The sequence below is a fragment of the Panthera uncia genome, assembly GCF_023721935.1.
Source record: "Panthera uncia isolate 11264 chromosome B3 unlocalized genomic scaffold, Puncia_PCG_1.0 HiC_scaffold_1, whole genome shotgun sequence".
Taxonomy (NCBI): domain Eukaryota; kingdom Metazoa; phylum Chordata; class Mammalia; order Carnivora; family Felidae; genus Panthera; species Panthera uncia.
The window spans coordinates 99,661,811-99,689,556 of NW_026057582.1; the positions used below are offsets into that span (position 1 = coordinate 99,661,811).

General features: G+C 39.9%; 1 long non-coding RNA gene across 1 annotated transcript; it reads left to right on the plus strand.

Moving 5' to 3' along the window:
* The first annotated feature begins 5,918 nt into the window (after positions 1-5,918).
* On the plus strand, positions 5,919-27,746 carry LOC125910057 (uncharacterized). Its single transcript, XR_007453836.1, has 4 exons — positions 5,919-6,116; positions 13,103-13,244; positions 26,873-26,935; positions 27,534-27,746. It is a non-coding gene; the product is annotated as an uncharacterized LOC125910057 (long non-coding RNA).

Consider the following 27,746-nt stretch of genomic DNA (forward strand, 5'->3'; position numbering starts at 1 on the left):
AATAGCCCAGGGGCGCCTGGGTGGCTCAGTCGGTTGAGCGGCCAACATCGGCTCAGGTCATGATCTCGCGATCCGTGAGTTCGAGCCCCGTGTCGGGCTCTGTGCTGACAGCTCCGAGCCTGGATCGGATTCTGTGTCTCCCTCTCTCTGACCCTCCCCCGTTCATGCTCTGTCTCTCTCTGTCTCAAAAATAAATAAACGTTAAAAAAAAAATAAAAAAATAAAATAAGAATAGCCCATTTTTAGTATGCTAAAAATCTAGTATTCCATTTTTATTGCTGTGAAAAGACTATTTTTAATAAGTCAAATTTAATGATGAGAAAAATGTCAACGTAATTCTTATCAGAGAGAGCTAGATCTGATTTTTCTTAGTGGCATGATATATGGTAATTAAAGAGTATTCTAAATCTTAAGGGTTTCTAGGCTCATTTTGACTTCAACTGGTGAATTCATTTATAAAAGAAAAGAAGTAGACATTGAAATAGGTAAAATACAATAATAAGAGTAATTCAAACATGACAGTTGAAAATGGAGGTGTTTAAAAAGAAAATTTAGAGTATCAGATATTGATGAGAGTACAATCATAAAATGTTATTCCTAGAACGATTTTCATCTTCCTATAAATTAAATAAATTGACTCACTTCTGAATGTTAGAGTCTTCAAAATGATATGTATATACTGAAAATATGATCTTTTTTATTGGCTATTGCTACAGAAAGGGTCATAAGTAATGCCAGCCATTAGTAGAATTTAGAAGATATCATTTATTATACTTCAGAATGGCCTGTTACAGACAATCGTTATTTAAGAAAATATTGAACATGGGATGTAGTTAATTTTTAACATATTGGAAATATTGTTAATTTAAAATTCAAGTTCCTCTATTCTCAGAGGGAGCAGTGTATAATCTTTAAAAAAAATTTATACCCGTCTTAAGACAAAACTCAAGAAAGACAACCAACGTAGCAAAACAGAAATGCCTGCATCTCTCTGAACATATTAGATGCTATCGTACTGAAATAGAACTCTTTTGCTTTCATTATTTTTTAAAAGATGTTATTTTTAGGTAGTCTCTACACTCAACCTGAAGCTCATACTCACCACCCTGAGATCAAGAGTCACATGCTCTACTGACTGAGCCAGCCAGGTGTCGCTGCTTTCATTTCTAACATCCTCTTAGCATTAATGCTTTTGCTGATGCTATTGTTCCTTCCTGCCCTACCATGACACCTATTTCTCATTTGACATGCTTTCCTACACTATGTCATTTGGGTGCCTGGAGAAATTTTGTGTGTTTGCGTATGACATTTTAAGAAGAGAATAGGGTAAATCCTTCTTTTCTTTAAGATTAGAGATGGGCCTTAGAATAATCCACGCCCTCTGTTTATACAGAAATGACATTCAAGTCAGGTCAAATAAAAACAGGAAATTCCCAGTTGAGTCCACGTTTACACCAGTAGAAGTATGAATATGGGAAGTGCTGCCTGGACCTTCCTAAGACTTGACCTGCCATAGATACCTGTGAATGCCTATGGGTAGAGACCTAAGATATGGACAGTAGGGATAACACCGCCCATGGGCCTGTGTTTGGAGTGGTTCTAAACGTTTTCAGAGTTCAAGCAGCTGTTGCTATATGGCACCAGGGAGCGGAGAAGAGCGAGGAACGCTACCAGTTGGTGCTAAAAACAGATTGGAAGCCCTGGTCCACATTTGCAGAAATACACTGCCTGGACTTGGCAGGCCCTCCTTGCTTTCAGACCTCTTTCTCTTCTTGAACATGAGCAGTTGAAATATTTTCTTCCCTTCTTTTCCTCTTTAGTACAACAAGTACTTGTTGTTTTGGTCAGATTTTTATGCACAAGTAAATTATTTTACTTAATACATATATACTTCTTGCTGAAGTTGGGGGGTAGGAGTTCAGAGAAGGATGATAATACATCCTGTGCTTTGCCCCCAGCCTTAAAAAGCTCTAAAGATCTGGACAGGGGCCTATTTCACTAGACAGATAATGAAGCTACTATGGAGTGCTTGTTGGTGTACTGTAATTTTTGTTTTCTTTTTTTCCTTAAGCCAGACTTATCAAGTATAATTTACATATATTAAAATTCACCCCATTTAGATGTATAGTTCTATGAATTTTGAAAAATGTATATAGACTTGTAACCACCTTCACAGAAAAGATACAGAATATTTGTATTATCCCGCGAAGTTCCCTTCTACCGGCCCTTACCGTAGCTGTTGGCCTTAACCCAGCACTGATTTATTCCTTGTCCCTAGAGTTTTGACACTTGGGAATGTCATATAAGTGGAGTCATAGAGCATGTAGTTTTAGTTTGGCTTGTTTCTCTTAGCATGATGCTTTTTGAGATTTAACCGTGCTGTTGCATAGACCAGTAGTTGGTTCTGTTTTATTGCTGAGTAGTTTTCCATTGTATAGATATACTATAATTTATCCATCAATTAATGGATACTTGAGTTGTTTATACTTTTTGATGATTTTGAATAAAGCTGCTAGAACCATTTAAGTACAGGGCTTTGTGTGGATATATGTCTTTATTTGGGGAGGGGGCTAAATACCCAAGACTGGTTTCTGGGTTGTAAGTCTATTTTTTTTTTAATTTTTTTTAATGTTTTTATTTATTTTTGAGACAGAGAGAGACAGAGCACGAGTGGGGGAGGGGCAGAGAGAGGGGGAGACACAGAATCCGAAACAGGCTCCAGGCTCGGAGCTGTCAGCACAGAGCCCGACGCGGGGCTCGAACTCACAGACCGTGAGATCATGACCTGAGCTAAAGTCGGATGCTCAACCGACTGAGCCACCCAGGCGCCCCGGTAAGTCTATTTTTAATTTTATAAGAAACTGACAAACTGCTGTCCAAAGTAGCTATCTTGTTTTTCATTCCACCTGCAATGCATGTCAGTTACAGTGGCTCTTCCTTCTTCTTGGCACTTGACATTGTCAGTTTGTTCTGATTTGAGCCAGTCTAACAGTTAGTGAAGTGCCTTGTAATTTAATTACATCATTTCATGTCTATAACATTTGATCCCATGGTTCAATTCGGTGAAGTTTAAATGATTCTCTCCACAAGGAGTTTGTCTTTTAGTTGAGAACCTAATACAAACATACACAAAATCCAACGCAGTATTTCAACAATTGTCCAACTTAGTGGCAAGAAAGCTATCAGATGAAGTTCATGATTGATTTCCAGTGAGTTGTTCAGTTGACCATTGCTACAGCATTTAACTATCCCTGAATGGTTTTGTGGACACCAAGTCTAATGGATTCTTCCTTCACAATCTGTTACTAGTTTTTTGTTGTGGATTTTTATTGTCGACACTTCAGGCCTTTATCATCTCATCATAGATTACTACAGCAATTTCTAACTGGTCTTGTGCCATCTAGATTCTTTCTACTATAATCAGACCTAAACACAGCCATTAAACTCCTCTACCTAAAATGGTATTCTGCTGTTGTGTAACAAATTACCACAAACTTAGTGGCTTAAAACAATGCTATTATTTGTCCACAGTTCTGTGGGGCAGAAGTCTAGACGCAGTGTAACTGGACTCTCTGCTTAGTGTTCACAAAGCTAAAACCAAGGTGTTGGCCGAGCTGCTTTCTCATCTGGACCTGGGGCCCTCTTCTGAGCTTACGTGGCAGAGTTCAATTCATTGTAGTGGTAGGACTCGGGTTCCCACTTCTTACTGGCTGTCAACTGGGAGATACTCTCAGTTCCTCGAGCCCACTCTCATTCCTTGACAGGCGACCTTTTTATCTTCAAACACTGGGATAGAAGTTTTCCCTCTCATCAAATCCTTCTTATGCCTCAAATCTTTCTTTCTAAACAAAGCCTAATCCCATTTAAAGGCTTACCAGATTAGGTCATGTCCACCCAGGATAATTTTACTTTTCTTACAGTGAACCATTTCATAAAACATAATCTATTTATGATTGTCATGTCCCATCTACGCTCAAGCGTAGGAATTAGACAAGGTGTATACGGCAGGGAAGGGGAATATTAATAAAAGGCAATATTGGATCAGATCTAGGTCAAGAAATTATGTCTGTGTCCTTTCTCCTCCCTAGAGTCTCATTTCCCTATAAATTATATCCCTGGGCCAAAGGGTCCTTGAGCTTGAGTGGAGGAGTGCCACCCCAGTCATGGCCTCAAACAGTGAGAAGGGTTCTAGTCCCTCATTTCTTTCCAGGCACCTTACTCTTTGGTATTCTACAGAAGCTGAACCTCCTCAATATGCTTCCAGACCCAGAGTGCATGCCACAGTTTGGGCTCTAGTCATTGCACGGTTTTGAGCGGAGGATTGACATGATATGATATGCATTCTAGAAAATTATTCTGGCTGCTGCCTTGAGAATAGGCTTTGGTGATCAGTGGTGCAGTTGAGGAAGCCAGAGTGGAGGCAAGGAGGTGAGCGAGGAGATGCTGTACTGACCCAAGTCAGAGATGATGGTGGCTTAGACCAACACGAGGAAAAGAATCAAGACGGCTGTGACTACAGACGTGAAGCAAGCAGTTAGAGGTGATCTGGCCTCCAGCACTAAGGTTAGAGGTCTACTGGACCAAAGGATCAGAGGTCCTGAAAAAGGATGGGACTCTCTAAAACTGGACCGGATCATTCTGGGTTGGGAGTGATAAAGTGACCCCTTGGCATTGATGGTGGAGGAATAATTTAATCTAGACCCAGCCAAAGCTTCTGTTTCTGAACATTCGGTGCCATGTGCTTGCCTGCATCAGTCTGTGCCCAGCACTTCTGGGGGGGGGGGGCTCTTTTCTGTGTGATACCCCTAGTTTAATCCTGTTACCTTGGCAGTTAGCCGTGGCATCCATAGCGCCCATGAGAAATCAAAGGATAATTCAGATTCATAACCAAAGTGTCATTTAGGGCATGTCTCTGTGCATGGAAAGTGAAATCAAATGTTGAGGCAATTATGAGAATTATTCAGGCAAAGACATTTCTTCTTCCCTTATATGGATATTTCATGAAAAATTTCTAGGCCTGTCATTAACTAGCTCATTACTTTAATTAACCACTTCATTATGTAAGTGTAGACACAGCCTTAAAATTATTTGTACTGTTTTTTCCTGTGTGTAAATAACAGCGGAGTAAAAAAATATTAATTTATGAATGTAATTGTGTAGGTGATCACTCCACATTTACTCAGCACTAGCAATTAGTGCATGCAAATCAGCTAAGACAAAAGTCTCTCTGATCCTATTCGGAATACAGGAAGAGTTAATTTGCAAGAATGCCTGTTTCTGGCCCATCTGATTCTCTAAAGTCACGTTCTTGCCTCTGAAAATCAGAAACTGACCACATTTGTTGTGTGCTTTCTGATCACTGTTAATGCCCTTGCAAACACAGGAAATAAAATGCTAACAAATCATCATCCATTACCTAATTATATTTACCTAGACAGATAAAGTTGGGGGGAGGGGGAAGAGTGGATCATATTTAAAAAAAAAAAAAAGGCATTTCTCATTTGGCAAACAAAGATGAAATTTATAGCTTAATTATTCCTCATAGTGCCATACATAGAGCCTTTTCTGTTAAACATATCCAAGTCCTGAGATTTTTCTCCCAAAGAGGTGTAAAATGTGTGTTGATTCCCAATTAAATCAGTTCCCCCTCCAGTGGGGATAGTGCTAATGGGATTTAAACGTTCTTTAAGGGCTTCACTAGGGCACACATTAGGAAAAATCCTGACGTGGATGGAATATTGCTCCTTCAGCAACACAAATATCAACTAATAGAGAACTGTACAACTACCTCTGACATCCTGCGTTGTGGAAGCTGCTTGAATTAGTCATTTTCATTAAAAATCATGCTTGTGGATGAATAGCAGCAGTTGATTTGTCTTGATCCTTGGACAATATTTGGACATTTATTTCTAGGTTGTTTATTTAAAAATGCACGATGCTGAAGTTTTATGAGATACACCCACAGGTCTGTGTAAACTGAGCTACATCCGCTGGCCACTGTGACCACATATATTATTAACTCTTTGTGTGCCATGGGAAGCACTCAGGTACCAGTCTCCCGAAGTTGAGAGCTGCTTTGAACAGGCATGGACTGCAGTGGTTTCCGGGAGATGAAGGTAGGTATCTAAATCCGCTTATTTAAAGTCAGTCAGAGAGAGGCAGATACCACATGTTTTCACTCATATGTGGATCTTGAGAAACTTAACAGAAGACTATGGGGGAAGGGAAAGGGGGGAAAAAGTTACAGAGAGGGAGGGAGGCAAACCATGAGACTCTTGGATACTGAAAACAAACTGAGGGTTGATGGGAGGTGGGGAAGAGGGGAAAGTGGGTGATTGACATTGAGGAGGGCACCGGTTGGGATGAGCACTGGATGTTGTATGGAAACCAATTTGGCAATAAATTATAAAATCAATCAATCAATCAATCCACTTATTTAATCAGGGAGGGGCTCGGTTCAATTTTTCTTCTCCCATTTGTTGCAATTCCCGGGTATCTCCACCAGAGGGAGCACGGTTAATGTTTGGAGAAAAAAAAGCAAGTAGCCTTAAGCCTTACACCCTTACTACTCACGAAGGTGGTAGATAGCTTTTCTATCAGGGGCTGATATCTAAGTGCTAGCCACATGCTACGTTTTCACAGCATTATTTTGTTATTTTTAATCCCTTCAGTTTAAATTACATTATTTTAAAATAAAAAATATAGTCATAAGTTTCAAAATTTCTACAGTACAAAAGTATACAGTGAAAACTCTCCCTGCTACATTTGTGCCCCAGCCTCTCAGCTACCCTCCCACATGCAACTAATGTTACCAGCTTTTTTGTGATGTGTCATTTCACAGGTATTTAATGGTATCAGTTTGTTTAGAGCTAAGTTATGGATATAAATGTAAATGAATACTTTCTTTCCTACCCTTTTAAAGATTCTAGTGTACTATATGCACAGTTCTGCATTTAGTATCTTAGAGATTGCTGCCTATGAATGCAAAAAAAGATCTTCTCCAATCCTTTTAATGATGTCATTGTACACATGTACTGTAATTTACCCTATCAGTTCCTTACTGGGGGACAGTTAGGTTATTTAAAAACTTCTGTGATTCCAACAATGCTACAATGACTAAGCCTATAAAAACATTATTTCTTAAGAATGCAAGTTTACAGGGGCATCCAGGTGGCTCAGTTGGTTAAGCATCCGACTTCAGCTCGGATCACGATCTTACGGTTCGTGAGTTCGAGCCCCATGTCAGGCTCTTTGCTGTCAGCACAGAGCCTGCTTTGGATCCTCTGTCCCCTTCCCTCTCTGCCCCCTCCCCTGCTCTCTCTCAAAAATAAACAAACATTAAAACATTTTTTTTTAAATGCAACTTTACCTGTAGGATAAATTCTGAGAACTGGAGGACCTGGGTCAAAGAGTATATGTACGTATAGGTTATTTCTGATCATGGCACCATTTTACACACAAAGGCTCAGAGAAGTGGAGTGACTCACCCAAGGACACACAGTTATTAAACACTGAAATAGGATTCACACACATATATAATTTAAAGACAAACAATAGAGGGGCACCTGGGTGGCTCAATCAGTTGAGCATCCAACTTCAGCTCAGGTCATGATCTCGTGGTTCATGAGTTCAAGCCCCACATTAGGCTCAGAGTTGTTGCTATCAGTCTGTCAGCTCAGATCCCGCTTTCAGATCCTCTGTCCCCCTCTCTCTACCCCTCCCCTACCTGCACCCTCACAAAAATAAATATTAAAAAAAATTAAGACAATGGATATGAATATTTAAACAAAAGAAATTATTTAATGAGAATATATGCACATTAAACCAGTTTTTAATCATTTAAAAATAATACAGTGGTATTATAGGGAGAAGCATTGAAAAGAAAAGGAACATTCCTAATTCTATTACCCAGAGATAAACTATTAATTTGGGGGTACATATCCTTCCATTGTTCTTATTTACAAAATAGGATCCTATTTTAAATATTGCTTTATAATCTATTTTTTCTCTTATTAATATTTAATAACTAGCTTCTCAGATCATTAAATATTTTGCCTTAACATCATTTTCAGCTTCAGTGTTTTCTATTATATAAAATGAACCATAATTTAACTAAATCCCTTATTGTCAGAAAATGTTCTCATGCCTCTCCCCACTTTAAGTATGATACGCAATACTGTGAGGAACATGTTTGGACTGGATTTTATTATTATTATTTTTTTTGCAATCTATTGCACTGGGGCAGCACTCTACCCCTCCTTCAGTCCCCTTCAGCCTCTGGATCACCCTTTTGGGAGAATTCAACATTGTAGTTAGTCTTTGCAAAGTGGCAATGCCCAGTGCTCACTCCCCTTCTCCCCTATTTCTGCACATGAACAGAAAATAAGGGGACCTGGTTATTCCTCAGCTCACTTTGTGGTAGTGTCGTGGTCTGTTCAACCAATCAGACATTTGCTCCCAGGCTTTGGATCCCATGACAATGGAGGCACAAAAGGAATCTTGGAGGTCAAGGTCATTCTTATGGGACTGGTGGTGAAGGGCCACTGCTCCTGTGGGGTGACCTTGGTTTATCTGGCCCCCTTGTATCCTAGATCTCAAGCATGATTCTCTAGCCTTCCATTGATTTAGTGGGCTCCCAAGATCCTTGCAAAATGGTCTCTCTTTGCTTAAGATAGCCAGAATTGGTCTTGATTGCTCGCAACTGAAAACCATCATGAATGCAATAGTAATTGTAAGCCTGATCCATGATTATTTTTTTAGGTAAAGAAATCATTTATGAAAGAAGGGAAAAAAGGATTGCTTTACATAACAAATTCTCTCATGCATTTTAGAAAATCATGGATCAAGTAAGGTACACCTGAATAATTTAAAAATTGTTTACTGGCTAGCTTGTCAATAATCTTTTGGCACCTTATTAACATAGAAAGCTGTATATTTGTCAAGAAGGCCCTCTGAGGGGTGTCTGGGTGGCTCAGTCAGTTAAGCGTCTGACTCGATCTCAGCTCAGGTCTTGATCTCATGGTTGTGAGTTCAAGGCCCACGTTGGGCTCCATGCTGCAGGTAAAGCCTACTTAAAAAAAAGAAAAGAGGGGCGCCTGGGTGGCGCAGTCGGTTAAGCGTCCGACTTCAGCCAGGTCACGATCTCACGGTCCGTCAGGCTCTGGGCTGATGGCTCGGAGCCTGGAGCCTGTTTCCGATTCTGTGTCTCCCTCTCTCTCTGCCCCTCCCCCGTTCATGCTATGTCTCTCTCTGTCCCAAAATAAATTAAAAAAAAAAAAAAACGTTGAAAAAAAAAGAAAAGAGGGGCACCTGGGTGGCTCAGTCGGTTAGACATCTCACTTCTGAGATCATGATCTCACAGTTCTTGAGTTCAAACCCCACATCAGGCTCTCTGCTGTCAGTGCAGAGCCCCTTTGGATCCTCTGTCTTCCTCTCTGCCTCTCTCCTGCTAGCACACACACACTCTCTCTCAAAAATAAAAGTAAACATTTAAAAAAAAAAAAGAAAAGAAAAAGAAAGCCCCTTGATACTTGTGAGGTGATAATTATATAAAAAAATTAGTTGTATCTGGCTTTAGACAAACTCAATGTGTATAAATTTAGATCTATTAGTCACATAAATAGGGAGGGAAGAGGGGCTCATTAGAAGACTGAAATACAAAACCTAGAGTTTGTCACCTCCTAGCACTTTTACCTTGGGCAAGTCACTTGACCTCATGGAATTGCTTCTTGATCAGCAAAATTGGGGTAGTAACAAGCCCTATATTACAACGTTGCTGCTTAGAGTCTAAATGTCAGGAAACATGAGATGCATGTGAAAGTATGTTATAATCTGTAAGATGTGAAATAGCATTTCTTTTATAATTGCAGGAAAGGAGCATTTCTGGTCTTTTTAGAGCTTGTTCATTATTTTATACCCAACAGGTTTACATCAAACCACCCTTAGAGTATTCAAGTCGATTCCATTTACAAAAACTTCGGCTCACTTAATTACTTTAATTAGTAAAAGCTATTTCTGGGGCACCTGGGTGATTCAGTTGGTTAAGAGTTATGACCTTACTGTCATGAGGCTGATCCCCATGTTGGATTCCATGCTGGGGTGTGGAGCCTGCTTGAGATTCTCTCTCCCCCTCTCCCTCTGTCCCTCTCCTTCTTGTGCGCTCTCTCTTAAAAAAATAATAGGGGCACCTGGGTGGCTCAGTCGGTTAAACGTCCGACTCCGGCTCAGGTCATGATCTCACGGTCCGTGAGTTCGAGCCCCACGTCGGGCTCTGTGCTGACAGCTCAGAGCCTGGAGCCTGCTTCGGGTTCTGTGTCTCCCTCTCTCTGACCCTCCCCTGTTCATGCTCTGTCTCTCCCTGTCTCAAAAATAAATAAAAACGTTAAAAATAAATAAATAAATAAATAAATAAATAAAAGCTATTTCCTTTCCTTTCCTCCTTTCTTCTTTCATCTTTCCATTCATATATGGTTAGTATCTAGGACATTAGAGTGAAAACAAAGGTGATAATTATTTGTAGTTCCATTAAAACAACTTGATTCAATACTTCTTCCAAAAACCTATACTGTGGACTGAAAACTGAAAAATTTAATCAATTATTTCGCTTCCACAGTGCCCAGCCATTGTGTTTTATAACTGGTTCTCCTGATATGACATGAGTTCTTGAAGTCAGTGACCTGAGGCTACACTCTACCAGTTACCTTATAGAAAAATAATTGGGAAGTGATAAAGAAGTGTCCCTCAAAGGGAACCAGCCCCACAGAAGCAGATCATTCCCTGGAGAGAAGGGAGCATCTACGGTTATCCCTTCATATCATCTCAAGGGCCATGTGGAAGTCAAGGGAAGTCCTGGGGACACCATTCTAGGGATGATGGACACGGACAGCAGAAGGGGTGAGGATGTAGGTCTTGAGGTCATGAAAACTGTAACTTGCTCATATTTGTTTTTCTTGTTATCCTGGTAATGTTACCGTTTTTCTATTGAATTGATTTCTTTCCTGTCCATGTGACAAGCTGGATTCTTGTCATGTCTTCCTCTGTTGTTATCCCGGTCTCTTAACTGGCCTTCCTGCTCCCATCTCTCCTCCCTTTCAATTCAGTTTTTACACAGCTTCCATACACAGGGGAGAGAATGTCAGTTTTTATCAAGTGCAGCATAATAGGTCATTACTAATTAATTTGTTTGTTGACTATCTCCTATCCTCCCTAGAACATCAGCCAATGTGGACTTGGTATTGCACATTTCTGTATCTCTAACCCCTAGTACTGTGCTCGGCACATGACAGGAGCTCAGTAAACATTTATTGAGTAAATGGATGAATGAATGAATGAGTGAACACCTTTCTGTGGGATGACCATTCCTTTTTTCCATCATGTACTGAAATCAGACTTGTTCTTCAAGGCATAGCTGACCTTCTCTAACTGTTCGTCTTTCCCTGTACTGTTATTCATGTCATAACATGCATCAAATTCTTCTTTGTATTAAATTAGATCTGTACCCCACTGCTTTGTAATTACCTCACATGCAGTCTCTGTGTCCTGCTCACCTCTGGTTCCCCTACAATGTCTAGCACATTGCAGATGGGAGTAATCAATTAGCATTAAGCTAGTGAACATTCTTAACTTCTTCAGCAGGTGACTCTCTACGATCATCCTAACTGGTCAATTCCAGTGACCTAATTTAAACTGGCAGAGATTTCAATCGACATGCATAGCAAGCATTCACATCATACAGTTAAAATCTATGGGGGACACAGAAGGAATCTAAGGCATGCTGTTGGTCCTTAAGGGGCTTACTGCTTAATTAGGAATACAAGATAATTCCATTGACCACAGCATTACAGCCACTTTAGGATTCTTGTTAAAAATGTCGCCTGACAGAAGACCTCCTGAATCAGAATTTCTAAGGAGGTGGCTGAAAATCTGCATAAAATCTTCATAAGCTCCCCAGATAACTTATATTCTCAGCAAACTTTGAATTAATGAAAACCCCAATTGGCCTCATTCCTCCTTTCATTCCCAAATGGTGCATCTGATCCCTAATTATAGATGCAATCGGTCCCCAGTTCCTAAGAATAATACTAGGTTCCAGATCAACATGCAATGGCTTAGTATCAAATCACCTCTGCTACAAGTCTGGTATCTCATTCATTCAGTCATCAAAATTCATCCATTCATTTATCTCAAAATTTACTTAGAACCTGCTGGGTTTATAGTATTACCCCTGAGGCTTAGGTCTCATTTGTAGATTTCTGCCTTGGTCCTGATTCACAAGTCCTCATCTATTAACCTCCTATTAGAGAAGTTCCCCTTTGGACTGAAGCCTCATCCTGTCCTTGGTCTTCCTCCCCTCAGAGACTGGCGCTCTGTTCTGAGCTGTAGGTCAGTGGCTGAGGCCCAGCTATTTGTTGACAGTGTTTCCAGAGACTGAATGCTTACCTGTCTAGTCTCTGGCTTTCTGGAGTGCCAGATCTAGGGCCTCCCCCACTGTCCGCGCTCATTTTAAGTAAATGGACACAGTCTTTATATGGAGAGTAAGGCTTGAAAGATATATGAATAAGTGGCTTTTCTAACTCTAAGTGTTATAAAGTGCTAGTTATCATCATAAAAAATAGGACCCAGGTATAAATGCAGGATGTTATCAGCACAAAAGTACTGGAATACACCTATCTCTGGTCAGCCCTTGAAAACTGTGAAGTTAAATAAAAACAAGGTCTCATAAATGCACCATATTCAGAAGCACATGAATTGCAACTGACAGATTTACTTATACTTGAAGCTATATAAAATGTCCAAATATTTTTTAAAAAGTAAAGAAAAGAAAAAGCAAGACTTTGGCCAGGACACTCAGGATAGTAGACCCTATCGGTTGTCCACTCAACAGCCTTTCCATCTTCTTGTATTTCTTTCTTGCTGGGAAAGCTGATTCTCATTTCAGAGGCTGAAATGTCCGAAAGGTCCTTTCCAGGTTCCTTCCGGCTAGGGCATTGGCACGTGATCCAGTAAGTCTTGGTCAATGGACCCAAGCGGAAAGTCTGCTGGTGAAGTTCTGTGAAGTGTTTTTCCCTGATGAAAAGAACAACACTGCCCTTTCTGCTTTCAGACATAGTTGCCAACTTGATGTGTGGGGCGGCAGCAGCCACCTTGCTACAATGAGAGGATAAGCCTGAGGATGACAGCTAATACACTGAAGATCAATGAGCATTAAGACTGAAAGAGCCTGGGTCATTGATGTCACTGTTGAGGTATGGAATTAACCTTACCTGCAGCCCCTCTGAAGTTACTACCTTAGTAAATGATCTTTGTTTGTGCCATTTTCAGTTAGGTTTTCTGTATGTGTAGCTAAAATAATCTTAAATTTAAATGCAATCTTTAAATTAACTATCTAATTTGCTACTATCCTGGGTGTTTGTAAGAACAGTTTTATTCGCCTTGCGTCTTTCTCTGATTGAGACTTTGGTTTGAGAAGTAGCTACAGTAAAAGTAAAAGTAGCTGCAGTTGGTGGGGTATGAGGTTATATATGTTATATGATTTAATTTTTTTTTTAATTTTAGAGACAGAGAGAGGCAGAGGGAGAGAGAGATAGAGAGAATCCCAAGCAGGCTCCACGTTCAGCACAGAGCCTGACACAGGGTTTGATCCCACAACCTGGGGATCATGACCTGAGCTGAAATCAAGAGTCAGATGTTGAACCAACTGAGCCACCCAGGTGTCCCTAATTTAATTTTTATAGGCCAAGCTCAAATGGTTCTGTCACTGCACAAAGTAATATTGACTCTGAATTATAGATGTGGTAAGTAAGGTAGTGTGTGGTGTAGAGACCTATGCAGGAGGGGTGTTCAAGTTAATATTAGAATTCTGTGTCTCTGACTTGGGTTTGCCGTTAACATGTCTGGATTCATGATATAACATTCTGACTGGCATAGTTAAAAATACCTGCCAAACCACAAGAAACTCTTAAACACAGAGAACAAACTGAGGGTGGGTGGGAGGGAGTGAGGGAGAGGGGAAAGTGGGTGATGCGCATTGAGGAGGGGACTTGTTGGGATGAGCACTGGGTGTTGTTTGGAAGCCAACTTGACAGTAAATTATATTCGTAAAAAAAATCATCTTCACTCCCCCCCAAAATAAAATAAAATAAAATAAAATAAAATAAAATAAAATAAAATAAATGAAAATACCTGCCAAAACACTATGACATGATTAAAAATATCCTTTTTGCTGGAAACATCTGGGAATTCTTGTTTCAGTTAATTGGAGATGTATGTGTGCATCCAGGTGTGAACAGACCACAAAGGCCCACTATTCATTTTCTTTTCAGTTAAACTGACCCAGGAAATGTTTTTCAAAGTTTTCATGCAAAAAAAGTACACCCTGTACATTTTCAATGCTGTGTTCTATAAATTAAGTGAACAATGTCCATAAGTACAAATTTACCCACTGGAATCTAATAAAGAATCTAATTTTATGGATAGAATTTGAAATTCATTTTGAAGGTTCTTGTTCTGAGAGTCCAGGCCAATATATAAGTGTTTTGCCTTTGCAAGTGATAAGAATGCTGAATACATTTCATTTCAATTAGTATAATTTAACAAGAATCACAAATTGTTTTAGGATGAGTTTGCTAAATAACAGATATTGTGTACTATGGCAACACTACTAATTATTCAGTCTAGTTAGTATTTCTAATTATTCTTTAAAATGAAGTTTATAATCATAACGTGATCCCAAGTGAATTAAGAAAAGCAATAAAAAGATGTTGAAACTCACAACAGCTAAAGACAGTTACTTCAGTATTTTTTATATCCAGATAAGTAGTAATTAGCAGAGCTAATTGATTTTTAAATTTGTATTGTAATAATGAGAAAAGCAGTGATTCAATTATAGTAAGATTATTTTTCAGGACTATGATCAATGAGCAACAAGTAATAAAGAGAAAAGATAAATAACGTTTCCCAAATATGACTATTTTCCACATTTTAGAAATGGAAGGCAATCTTGCAATGACTTGCAAGTATATTATATATAGTAGAGGTTAATTGAATTATAGACGAAGCAATTATGCCTTGTAATGTAATCTTTCCTGTTTAAGGCTGGAAACTACCGAAGTGCATGAATACAAATTAAAAAACAAAAATAAATTTTTGCATTGCAAAGAGAATACATATTAATTAACAATTAGAAAATATAGATGAACAAAAACATCAATAAGAAAAATTTAAGCAAACAAGTCCCATTACTCAAGAGATAACCATATTTTTTTGTACATTTTGATGTATATCCTCTGACCTTTCTATGTATCATGTATATTATGATACACAGCTTCTACAAAATAGAATCAGAGTTATTGTTTTATACCCACATTTTTTTATTTTGAAATGCTTTACAACATAGGGAAATTTTGGAAGTACAGAACAAAGAACTCCCTAAACCCATCATCCAAGGATCCCACTTAAGTACCAATAAATATTCTTTACACAAAAAGATCCAATCCAGAAACAGATGTTGCTCTTTTCATGTCTTTGTAGTCTCCATTCTGAGACAACTCCAGTCCTAACTTGACTTTTATGATCTTGATGTGTTTGAAGATTACAGTTGTTAATCTTATTATTAAAAAAAAATTTTAAACACATTTATTTTTAAGAGAGACAGAGAACAAGTGGGGTAGGGGCAGACAGAGAAGGAGACACAGAATCTGAAGCAGGCTCCTGGCTCTGAGCTGTCAGCACAGAGCCCGATGCAGGGATCAAACTCACAAACCATGAAACCATGACCTGAGCTGAAGTTGGACGCCTAACTGACTGAGGCATCCAGGCGCCCCATTAACCTTATTATTAGTTATGATTATTAGCTGTTTTGTCAACTGTCCCTTGATTTGGCTTCGTCTGATGTTTCCTCATGATTTAGATTCAGCTTATTAGTCTTTGGCAGGCATATCTCAAAGGGCTGTTGGGTTCTTTAGCATCTTGTAAGATGGCACACGAGTTGTCAACTAATGGTGGTGTTGACTTTTGTTACTTGAGTAAGATGGTATTTGCCAAGTTTTTCCACTAGGGAATTCTTATTTTTCCTTTGTAATTCATAAATATTTTAGGTGGAGATACTCTGAGAATGGGTGTATATATCCCATTCATCAACCAATTCTCTTTTATTAGTTTCTTAATTAAATGTATTATTACTATAATAGTTACCAAATGGTGATTTTCTAAGTCTGTTATTTTTTCTACATTTGTTAGTTGACATTCTACTGTAAGGAAGAGACTTTTCTTCTTTTGTGTGTTCATTCATTTATTTATATCAGAGTGGATCCATGGATTTCTACTGTTTTATTTCTTTTAAGGTAAAGTTTACTTATTTATTTTGAGAGAGGGAGAGAGAGAGAGAACCAGTGGGGCAGAGGCACAGAGAGAGGGGACAGAGGATCATAAGAGGGCTCTGTACTGACAGCAGAGAGCCTGATGGAGGCTCAGACTCACAAACTGCGAGATAATGACCTGAGCCAAAGTCCAAAGCTTAACCGACTGAGCTACTCAGGCACCCCAGGATTTCTACTGTTTTCAATGGGGGTATAATCTATTACTATTATTAATCATTCTGACAATTATATTATCCCAAATTTAGCCAGTGGGAGCTCCTACAAGCTAACTTACATGTCCTAACATGTTCCCATTGTTCTTTGAGCACTGTCTTCCTTTCTGGAACAAGATATTCCAGGCTTCTTGTGTATTTTCCTTCCTCCAGCCTTGGGATTAGCCATTTCTCCAAGGAGCCCTGGTTCTTTTTAATGGAGAGTGGTACAGACACCAAAATCTCAGCAGTTGTGTGCTTACTGTAACCAGAATGTTGATACTCTTTTACTAGAATGTTGATGTGCCCAGGCACCCCCTTTTTTTTTAAAGAATGGACAAAGTCAGTAAATATACATATATACATATATAATACATATATATTTGATTTTATATTTATGCATACAGAATACCATGTGTCTACATCAGAATCTCCAATTTCAGTATAACACTGCAGGGTTAATTCTAACCTTCTCTCTTTTTATATTTGTAACTCTCTTCTCTGACAGCAAGAAACCTGGTTCCTTTAATCCATTGCTTAAACTGCCTCTATGTAGCCAATCTCTCAACCTCTGCTGGGTCACCCTTGGGTTAAAAAAAAAAAGAAAACTAAATAATATATAATTATTATCTTTCCAAGACACAAATAGTTATCTGTAACACTTTTTAAAAAATGTTTATTTATTTGTTTTGAGAGGGAGAAAGCATAAGCAGGTCAGGGGCAGAGAGAGGGAGACAGAGAATCCCAAGCAGGCTCTGCACACTATCAGCACAGAGCCCAATGTGGGGCTCAAACACACACCGTGAGATCATGACCTGAGCTAAGCTCAAGAGTGGGACACTTAACCAACTTAGCCACCCAGGCGGCCATATAAGACTATTTTTAAAAGCTAAATATTACTCCACCAAACATATATGTGGACATTTAGGTTGCTTCCAAGTTCTTTTATCAGAATTTTACACAATTCATTATTATTTACCATTCCTAGAAGGGCATACTGGGTGAAAGGCAAGAGTATTTTTAAGACTCTTAATTTTTAGTGCCACATTCTATTTTCTTTTTTAAAATATTTATTTTTGGGGGACGGGAGAGACTGAGAGAGAGAAAGAGAACAAGTTGGGGAGGGCCAGAGAAAGAGGGAGAGAGAGAATCCCAAGCAGGCTCCACAATGAATGTGGGGCTCGATCCCATGAACTGTGAGCTCATGACCTGAACCGAAATCAAGAGCCACCCAGGTACCCCTTTAGTGCCTCATTTTAAAGTCAAATAAAACTATATGAATTTGGATCCCACTTGTATGGGATTTATAATCACTCTTTCATGGATTGTACTAAAACTGAACTTTGCACTGGCTAAAGTGGCAATTACCCTGTAAAATGAAAAAATACAGAAAGAGGTATTTACTCAAGAGAGCAAATCATTTTCCAATCCCTTACATGCACATTCATCTACTCAGCAGCTAGTTCCTGACTGTCACCCTTGTTCAAGACAGCCTGCCGAGCACTGCAAGTGACATAAGGTTGCGTTAGATGCCAATTCCTTCCTCAAGGAAGCCATTAAATTAATGAATTAAAAATCCTTAATTTATTCATCAAAGGAAGGCCCTCTAGGACTTCTGTTTGGCAGGACTTCATTAAGGATTAATTTTCATTATTTAAAAAATATTTTTAAAGGGCATTTTAAAAAAAAGTCTATAGTTGAGACTAATTCAGAATGGCCTTTCCTTTATATCCTATGGTACATTTTTACTGGAACACCATACAGCACATTTTTGTTATTCAAAAGAACTTGGGCTTGCAGAATACTTGTGAATCAAAATATTAAAAATTGATTTTTTTTTTCAAATTCTGGAATAGTCTAGTCACTTTCTTTTTCTTTTTTTTTTTTTTTTTTTAGGGAACACAAACTTAGTATAAATACATACTTTGGCCTAGATGCAGAGACTGGCCTTTTTAAGGCAGACTATGCTTAGAAATCCAGATGGCAGCCTTACTGAGGGCTTTTCTTTGAAAGGCAGGTACTAAAGGATGAGTTCATGGGTTTTACTAGACTGGGCGTCTGTGTCTCCTGAGACCTTGAGCTACATGAGCAACACCCTACCCTCAAGAAAACAGAGAACACTGGGGCGCCTGGGTGGCTCAGTCAGTTAAGCACGTGACTTTGGCTCAGGTTATGATCTCACAGTTCATGAGTTTGAGCCCCGTGTCAGGCTCTGTGCTGACAACCTCCCCCACTCGTGCTCTATCTCTGTCTCCCAAAAATAAATAAATGTTAAAACAATAATAATAATAATAATAATAATAAAGAAAGTGGACGACAAGAAGGTTAACAAAGACCTACTCTCAGGAAATTAAGAAAATGAGAATTTCATTCATTTTTTTTCATTTCCAAGCAAGCTCTCAGTCATAACGTCTGAGGAAGGCAGTGTGATAAACAACGTGGTAAGCCGGGGAGCTGAGGCAAGTCCCTCGTCTGCAGGAGATCCTACAGGGCGGAAGTCACTGTGAGTGGGTTGTGTATCTGCCACAACACAAGCATGGAGTCCGTCCGAGGTTAACATCCTAATACTTCTTTCCCTTCTCCGCCTTCAAACTTTCTAAGAGTTTCTAAAGAAGATGGGCTCTGACGGGCTCTCGTAGGCACACTGACTCGGGTCTAGGAGTCTCACTGACTCTTGGCCCTGGGGTAAGACAATCCAATCCTTTGAAAAAGTTTTCTCATTTCTCCAGCAAATAGCACAGCGTCCCGTTTCTGCTGGGCCTCATTTATCATTCCCAAGAAAATCTTTTGCAGACAAACAGACTCTCTCTGAAGGACCCCATCATATTCTGTTTAGCACAGGCTCTCGTACAGGAGCTGCCCTCTGATTGCCCTTCAGGAGACTCTTAGAAGACTCACTATATTTCTTTCAATGTTTGGAGGCAGACTGCCAGATTTTAAAGAGTTAGTGAGAGGGTGGCAAACTCGTGTTAACCTGAGTGTCTGAAACACTGGGTTAAGATTCTGAGATTCATCTGGGCTCAGTGGTAAAACAGTACTCTGACTGACTGCTAATGTTTGATAGGTTTGGAAGGGGGTGGCTACCCTTGTGCCACATGATGCTGCCTCCGACCCTTTTTTAGACTAAAGATAGGGCATAAATAACTCACTATAACAGCCAGTGTTTCTTTAAATCTGTATCTCATTCCTGTGTCACTCTGACCACAGTAGGGTAGTGCTATGGTACGTACATTCAGTTCCCCAGAGAGCTCCTTCAAATAAACTCGGTCTTTAAAGTTCAACCTTAGTAAATCTCCCAGATTGTACCTGAGGTCCCTTTTCTGCACGTGGACTTCACACAGTGGGGGCTGAGGAGCAGGGAGCAGAGGATATCTACTTTCATATGATCTGCGCCATGCATTAACAGAGGAAAAATGTCCCATCACTGTCAATGGAATGAATATTCTATCAAAACGGCCCTCTCATTCTCCAGTATTGAGATTAACTTTACCTGCTAAACATGGTAAAATTTATTTCGGTGGCCTATGACCACCATCTATCAGCATCCGACCCCTATCTATATAAAACAATAAGCATGATCTTAAGGCACTCTTAGGGGCTGTCTAAGAGATGTATATTTGCTGACATACAACCTGACTGAAGCCAAACACCATTACCCCTGTGACTGATTGGAGGGCGGCCGTAACTGAACAGTTTTATTTCCCTCCAGCAGCTGAGCTCCCTGACCATGCGAGCTGAGCTGACACGGCATTTCAAGTCCTGTTACCAGCTCAATGGTTCTCTTGTAAAAAAAAAAAAAAAAAAAAAAGCAAAAAAAAAAGGCACCTCTTCATTTAGCCTCTCCATCTTGATCATTGCTGATGGGCTATCAATAATTTCAAGTTGGTTGAGCAGTTGGCTGAAGGTTAAATAAATTCTGCTGGCTGTTTGCATGATTGTACCAGAGCGGAAGGATTCCAATTTAAAGCGGTTTTCTCACAAGTGCTCCTTGGAAATGTTTCTACAGTAAAAAAGTTATGAAATTCAGTTTTGAAGGTCCAGGTGCACTTGAAATGATACCATCGTCAGGTGCCACAAGAACCCTGACATTAACAAAAATGGGATTTTTCTCTAACTTCAGATTTTCCCCAGAGTAATTTAGAACCCAAACAACACACGGAATTAATTATTAGCAGGGGAAATTCTCAATATGTTATGGCCCTATTTTGGATATTGGTATTTGTTTTCTAAAAATGATCCAAATTACATTTCAGAAATTCATCCATTAGCAATAAGAGCAGGAATGTGTATCACAAGCTGTAGTTATACAGGTTTCCCTTGCTATATATGAAAGCAGAACAGTCCTATGAAAACTTTTGTAAGCCAAAATGGCATAAAGAGGCAATTGGCATTAACTTACATGGAAAAACTTTTAAGCATTGTCAGATCCCCCAAATGACCTCTTCTAGGTTTTTCTGATATGTTAGGACACCTCTTGCTAACAGATGCACAAAATAAATCGAGATAAAGCACATGGTTTTGACACGGGTAGAAATCATGGCGGCCTAATGCGGAGACGCTGAGTGTAATTCCCAAGAAAGGCGCTGGGTGGCACCACTCTTGCTGCTTCGAGTGCACCTGTAAAGGCTGGGGGCAAAACAAGCACAGAACGCTTTTTCGCTTTCCTCCTTGTTTCGTAAAAGTGAAATCCTGTCTGGATTCCTTTTCATTAGTGAACGCAGGTCCTAATGCAGGTCCTGCAAAAACGTGAAGTGGTGTGGTGTGGATTTTTGAAAAGCAGGGGATACCTGGATCGTATGAAGTTTTCCATTGCTAAATAGCCAACTTTTACAGTACTTTATCCACATTCAGGAGGTGGTTTTCTTTTTTAAAGTAAATTTTGTTTTTTCCCCCATTGTACGAAAATGATATGCACTGGTTATAGAATATGAACAAAGTACCGGTAAGCAAAAAGAAAAGAAAAATCACCCATCAGTTAACTATTTTCACCATTTTGTCATACATCTTCCTAGTTTTTTCCACGTACATCTATTTATAATATTTTCTTTGGCTAAGATGTGAGTTTTACTGAATGTGAGATATTGCATCTGTAAAAACTAAGCACACAGATGCTCTTCCAGATATTTTTTGAGCTTCCTGAAATTATTTAAGCTGTATTCGGTGTGAGTTGATGTTGTCACATCCTTACGATGGGTTTCCCACGAAGCGCTCAGATTCTCAAGTCTTTTTCGTGATACTATGTTTTTTGAACTGTAATTTTCGAATCTCTGATTCTGACAATAAAAGTGTATCTGGTTTGGGGCGCCTGGGTGGCTCGGTCGGTTAAGCGTCCGACTTCGGCTCAGGTCATGATCTCATGGTCCGTGAGTTCGAGCCCCGCGTCAGGCTCTGTGCTGACAGCTCAGAGCCTGGAGCCTGTTTCCGATTCTCTGTCTCCCTCTCTCTCTGCCCCTCCCCTGTTCATGCTCTGTCTCTCTCTGTCTCAAAAATAAATAAACGTTAAAAAAAATAAAAAAAGAAAGTGTATCTGGTTTGCCTGGGTCATAGCTAATTGATTTGGTATACGCTTATGCAGATTTTCAAAGATTTTTTAAAGTTTACAATGTTTTTGGCATTGTTTTCCAAACAATAAAACCCTTAGCTTCCTTTTGAGTAGGTAGAGAGGCTGATTACAGATGTCTCATGAGGCTTACGCCTGTGTGGCCTGCTTCACCCTTCAGCCGACGCTGTACTGCCCCTTCTGCTTTTCACACAGGAGGAAGCTCTATACACATGTGAGCTTCACCATTTGCAATTCACTGGTACTTCTGGCATGGTAGAGCTCACTACCTGGGAGAAAACTTGGTCTTTACGCACTTACCCCAGTTCTTTTTAGTACTCATCCTTCCCTTACATTTGCACTCATTGCTACCATGAAAGATAGTTAAGTGGTCTAGAGAAAGTGAAGACTACAGTAAGATATTATCTTGGTTCCTATGGCTCTTCTCTGACTTACAATTAAATTACCATGTTTTTCTGAGTAACAAGGGAAGATAATAAAGCAGCAGTGGAAATGACTTTGGGTGATTTTGAGCATTGTTACTCCAAGTGTGCTTTGCAATGCAACAGCATCAGTATCATCTGGGAGCTTGCAAAAAAATGCGAAAATCTCAGAAACTACTCAGATGGGGCACTGGGTGGCTCAGTCGGTTAAGCGTCTGAATCTTGATTTCAGCTCAGGCCATGATCTCAGGGTTCGTGAGTTCGAGTCCTGCATCAGGCCCTTGCTGGCACGTGAAGGCTGCTTGGGATTCTCTATCTGTCTCTCTCTCTGTCCCTCGCTCTCCCTCTCTCTCTCTCAAAATAAATAAGTAAAACTAAAAAAAGAAAAAAAAAAGAAATTGCTCAGATCTACTAAACTAGAATCTGCATTTGGACAAGAGTTCTGGTTCTTTGCATGTACATTAAGAAGCACCTGTCTAGAGGAATACATTTTGTTAAAATGTTGAAGTTCAGTCATTTATAATCATGCATTTAAATAGTGTAATCTGACACAAGACCTTGATGTTATTTTGATTTGTTTGAAAACAATCCCCTCACCTTGTGATATTAATCTTTAAACCGCAAAGAGTAGCTGCGATCTATTCCCTTACCATGGTCACTGATGTCAGATCTCTCATGAGTCGGTTTAGGCTGCACCCTGAATAGATGTAGAAAGGTGCATCAGACCACTTATCAGAGGCTCCTTATGCTTAATCATACTAATAGAAAAGCAATAACAACAACAACAAAAAACCCTTCTAGATGACTTAGTCTTTGCCAGGCATTGTTCTAAGTGTTTTAAGATAACTCAATGTGCAAAATGACCTGTTAGGACAGACACTAGTCCTGTCCCCATTTTACAGGTGAGAAAGCTGGGACTTGGGAGGACTGAGTAACCTGCCCAAGGTAGGCAGAGAGTAAGTAGCAGCGCTGGAATGCAATCCTGACTAATTAGCTCCAAAGTGCATTCTCCTAATCACTCTGCATAGGACGATACAAAAACACAACATGACCATTTTATGTGAATTTGCAATATGCTAGTTTGAAATCACATGATATAGAAATATAAGTTGCATCTCTCCTTATGCAGTTTTGAATCAGGCAATATTCCTAAATTTAAAACGTGTCAAATATCTCGTAATTCTGAAGCCTCCTGGTTGAGTGACCGGTAAAAGTGTTTATGCTATTACCACGTGGTGGCGCCACTCTGACTAGGAAACAAATAATCCAGCTCTCCTTTGTCAGCTCTGGAGAAAATCAGCCTGGAATTAAGCTAGGTCTTTGGGAATAACCCTCAAATACAATGTAATCCCTATGAATCTGACTTATGTACTGTAGGCCTGGATCACAGTGTCTGCGTTAATTTCAAGTGAAAAACTTTCAGCTCTATATAGTATGCTCATTAGTATTTGACTTGTCACATTCGTTTCAAAGATTATCTTCCAAAAAAGGCAGTGTGTTGGGGAAGAACGCATTGTAATTCTGCAGCAACTCAGTACTCTTTGCTTCTACTACCACATATCAAACAGACTTTGCGAAATACACAAATATAAAACCTGGCGTATGTGGTGCCCCCTTTTGTGGGCACAGAACAAATTGTTTCAAATTACACAGACAACCAGCTCCTTGTTGTTGTTCTTGTTGTGAGATTCACATTATTTACTTTAACAACTATCTGACTCTAACGTGTTCTTTATGTATTTTAGCACAAATTAAAGGAAATTCAAAATAATTTTGCACATGTATGTACACATACTAGCAGACCCCCAGTGAATGCTTTTCTGCTTGAAAAGTCTATGACTATGAAGCTAGCAGTTCTATGTGCTAGAGCATGAGATCAACCAGAGACTTATCCAAAGTAGAATTTCATCAAGAAATGAAATCCAGGCAGTCTTTCTACTGCTAAGGTGATCATAACAACACTAAAGTCATAATTTACTGAACTAATAATCATTTTACTATAAGTTCAAGGCAAAAGTGAATTCTCCATAAGAAAACAAGTTATCCCATATCATTTTAAAACTGTCAGTTTATTCACGGGTCAGTCATTAATATATGTGCCAATATACTAGAAATATAGATCCAATAAAACAGGAGGTTATAGTAAGTCATTAATTAAGACCGGCAGCTTTGGCAAACTGTCTGAATCAATTTTACAGACTCGTGTCAAAAGTGTTAATAGTAGTTGAAAGGGTTTTCAAAGGGTAGCTCGCAAAATTAAAAAAATATATCCATGACTAAAACCCAGAGATAAATACAAAAACGTGTATATATAAATTTCTTCACTAAGCCCTTGGATCTGCCTTGTTGAGGCCATTTCACACAGTGTAAATGGGAGGCGAATACCCACGAAAGAGAAAAAATGAAAAGTGGGGGTCCTTATTCCCCTCCATGACCTCTGGCAGGTGCTCCAAGGTGGATAGATGATGGAACGATACTAAAAAGGCAGCCCATTAATAAGAGATGCGAGAGCAGTGGGAGGTTAGGTCAGTGGCGACATCCACGGAAGACTTACCACGAGCTGCATACAGAGCCCAGCGCACAAGACAGGTAACTTAGCTGAATGGAGCACAAACACTGGAGCCAGCCTTCCTCTTGGGGTTTTGCTAAGTGCCTCTGACACTTATTGCTGTGTGACCTCAGGCGGGTTACTTAACCTCTCTGTGCCTCAGTTTCCTCATCTGTAAAATAAGGAGAATATTAGTACCTACTTCACAGGGTTGTTACAAGCATTAAATGAGTTGATGTGTACAAACACACTTAGAACCGTATTTGGTACAATTTATTTATTAAAAAAAATAAATACAGATTTACTATAGTCTTCTCCAATTCCCTCAAAGTTTGCATACAATGAAGACCACCTCCTGACCCAACCTGTGTGAAGTTATCTTTTAAAACTACAAGTGAGCTTTGGTCAACCTCACTGCCTACTGGACTGCATTCAAACTCCTTGGCCAAGTACAGAGACCTCTTACAATGCCTTCTTTCTACTCCTTCAGTTCTTCAGTCTTATCTCCAGTCAGCCTGTGCATTCCAGATACACGAAATTATTTGCTCTTCCCCAAATGCGGCAAGTTCCATGTCTCCAAACTTTGCTCATGCTGGTCCTTCTACATGAAATGCTCATTTCTCTTTGTCTAGTTGGTGAACTCTGCTAAGTCCAGCTCAAACAATTCCTCCTTTAAATAGCTCTTTTTAAATGTTTGTTTATTTTGGGGGGGGGGCAGGGGCAGAGAGAGAGGGAGAGAGAGAATCCCAAGCCGACTCCATGCTGTCAGCACAGAGCCCAACACAGGGCTTGATCCCACGAACTGTGAGATCATGACCTGAGCTGAAGTCAAGAGTTGGCCGCTTAACTGACTGAGCCACCCAGGCGCCCCCATTTCCTCCTTTAAAAAGCCTTCCTTGACCATTTCTCTTTGCCTGTCTGTCCCTCCTCTCCTAGCATCACCACCCCCTGCCCAATGAGTTATTTTCTATCACCTCCATCCTCTCATTGAAACTATGTGTCATCCATCATATTAGCTGTTGCTCTAGAGTATAAATTTCTAGAGGTCATCTGGTTCCCCAAACATCTGGTAAATATTTATGGTATGGTGGGGTGGGTTACTATACAATAGTGCCTTTTTTTTTTTTTTAAATTTTTTTTTTAACGTTTATTTATTTTTGAGACAGAGAGAGAGCGAGCATGAATGGGGGAGGGTCAGAGACAGAGAGACACAGAATCTGAAACAGGCTCCAGGCTCTGAGCGGTCAGCCCAGAGCCCGACACGGGGCTCGAACTCACGGACCGCGAGATCGTGACCTGAGCCGAAGTCGGACGCTCAACCGACCGAGCCACCCAGGCGCCCCCAATAGTGCCTTTCAATGCAATGCTTTCATCTTCAACTATTCCCATTCTGGGTTTTGATTTCCAGAGAAACCCAGGTTTTCTAGTGAAGTCTCTATCTGGGATCATGTGAACTTGACAAGCTCCCACAGCCGCAGCCAGCTCTCACAGCTCGTTTTTGGTAATCAGGAGCTGGTGCTGGATTCCAGCCTTCCCCCCACCACTCCGCCCCCCAGCCAGGAACTTGTGCAGCGTTCAGGCCACTGTACTTTGGCTCCTGAAAGCAGCCTATTATAGACTTCATTTCTCTGCAAACGAAAAGGAATAAGCACAGACGACTGTATTTTGGATTGGAATATTCGATTGAAGCAATGTATCTAAATACAGAGCATGAGAACTGTCCCTGACACCTATATTAATCACCACCTCTCTCTGATTCCTTCCCTTTGTCTTAGGGAAAAGGAACACTCTGAGGCAAGTGCTGTGAAAGTTCCTCCTTTACCACAGCTCTGCGTGAGGTGAGTGATGAAACAAGCATCACTGTGATCCTGGTGTTCTCTTGTGTAATCACTAAGCACCAGAGTCACAATGCGCTCCTCTCTCAGACTGCTAACCAGCCACCATTGTGTTACGCTGTATGGAATATGTGTTTTGGTATCAACATCACATTTTTTTTCATGTTTTAAAGGTTTTGCTAGGAGGAAACTGCTAATCACGACCCCCTTGTTGGGACTAAAATCCAGTTCTGAAGGGAGATTGCTTTTCAGTCCCATAGTTTTATTTCTCTGGCTTTCATGAAACACAATTTTGGCCCAGTGGGGTCACGAGGATGTAAAGTACCACTAAGACTTCTCGTTTCTTTTTCTTTTGAGTCTCTGAAACATTTTAAATCCAATCAACTGTCTTCAATCAGCAGAGACCCTGAGTAGAAAAACAAACAAACAAAAAAAAACCCTACCAGAAGCCATGTTTCTTAGACACAGAGACAGAAACTAATGGAAGTACTCTGGGTGGTCAAAAAGTTTTGAAAACTCACAAGTAAGAACTATTTCTTTGGAAGGTAAATAAATGAGGCGTTGATATGTTCTGATCATACCTCCCGCTTTCCATTACTAGGAATGAGGTGCAGGACAATAGGCATCGTTACGAACATCAAGGAGAGAAAAGAACCAAAGGTGCCTCAATGACTGTTAGCATGAATACATGACGATGCCCTTACATGTTTTTCATAGAGGAGGTGTGTGGGTCAACCTGTGTGAACATATGGGAGCCAGCGTTCAATGCCTCTGATTCTGCACGACTCTTCCCCAACATGAACCTTACGAGATA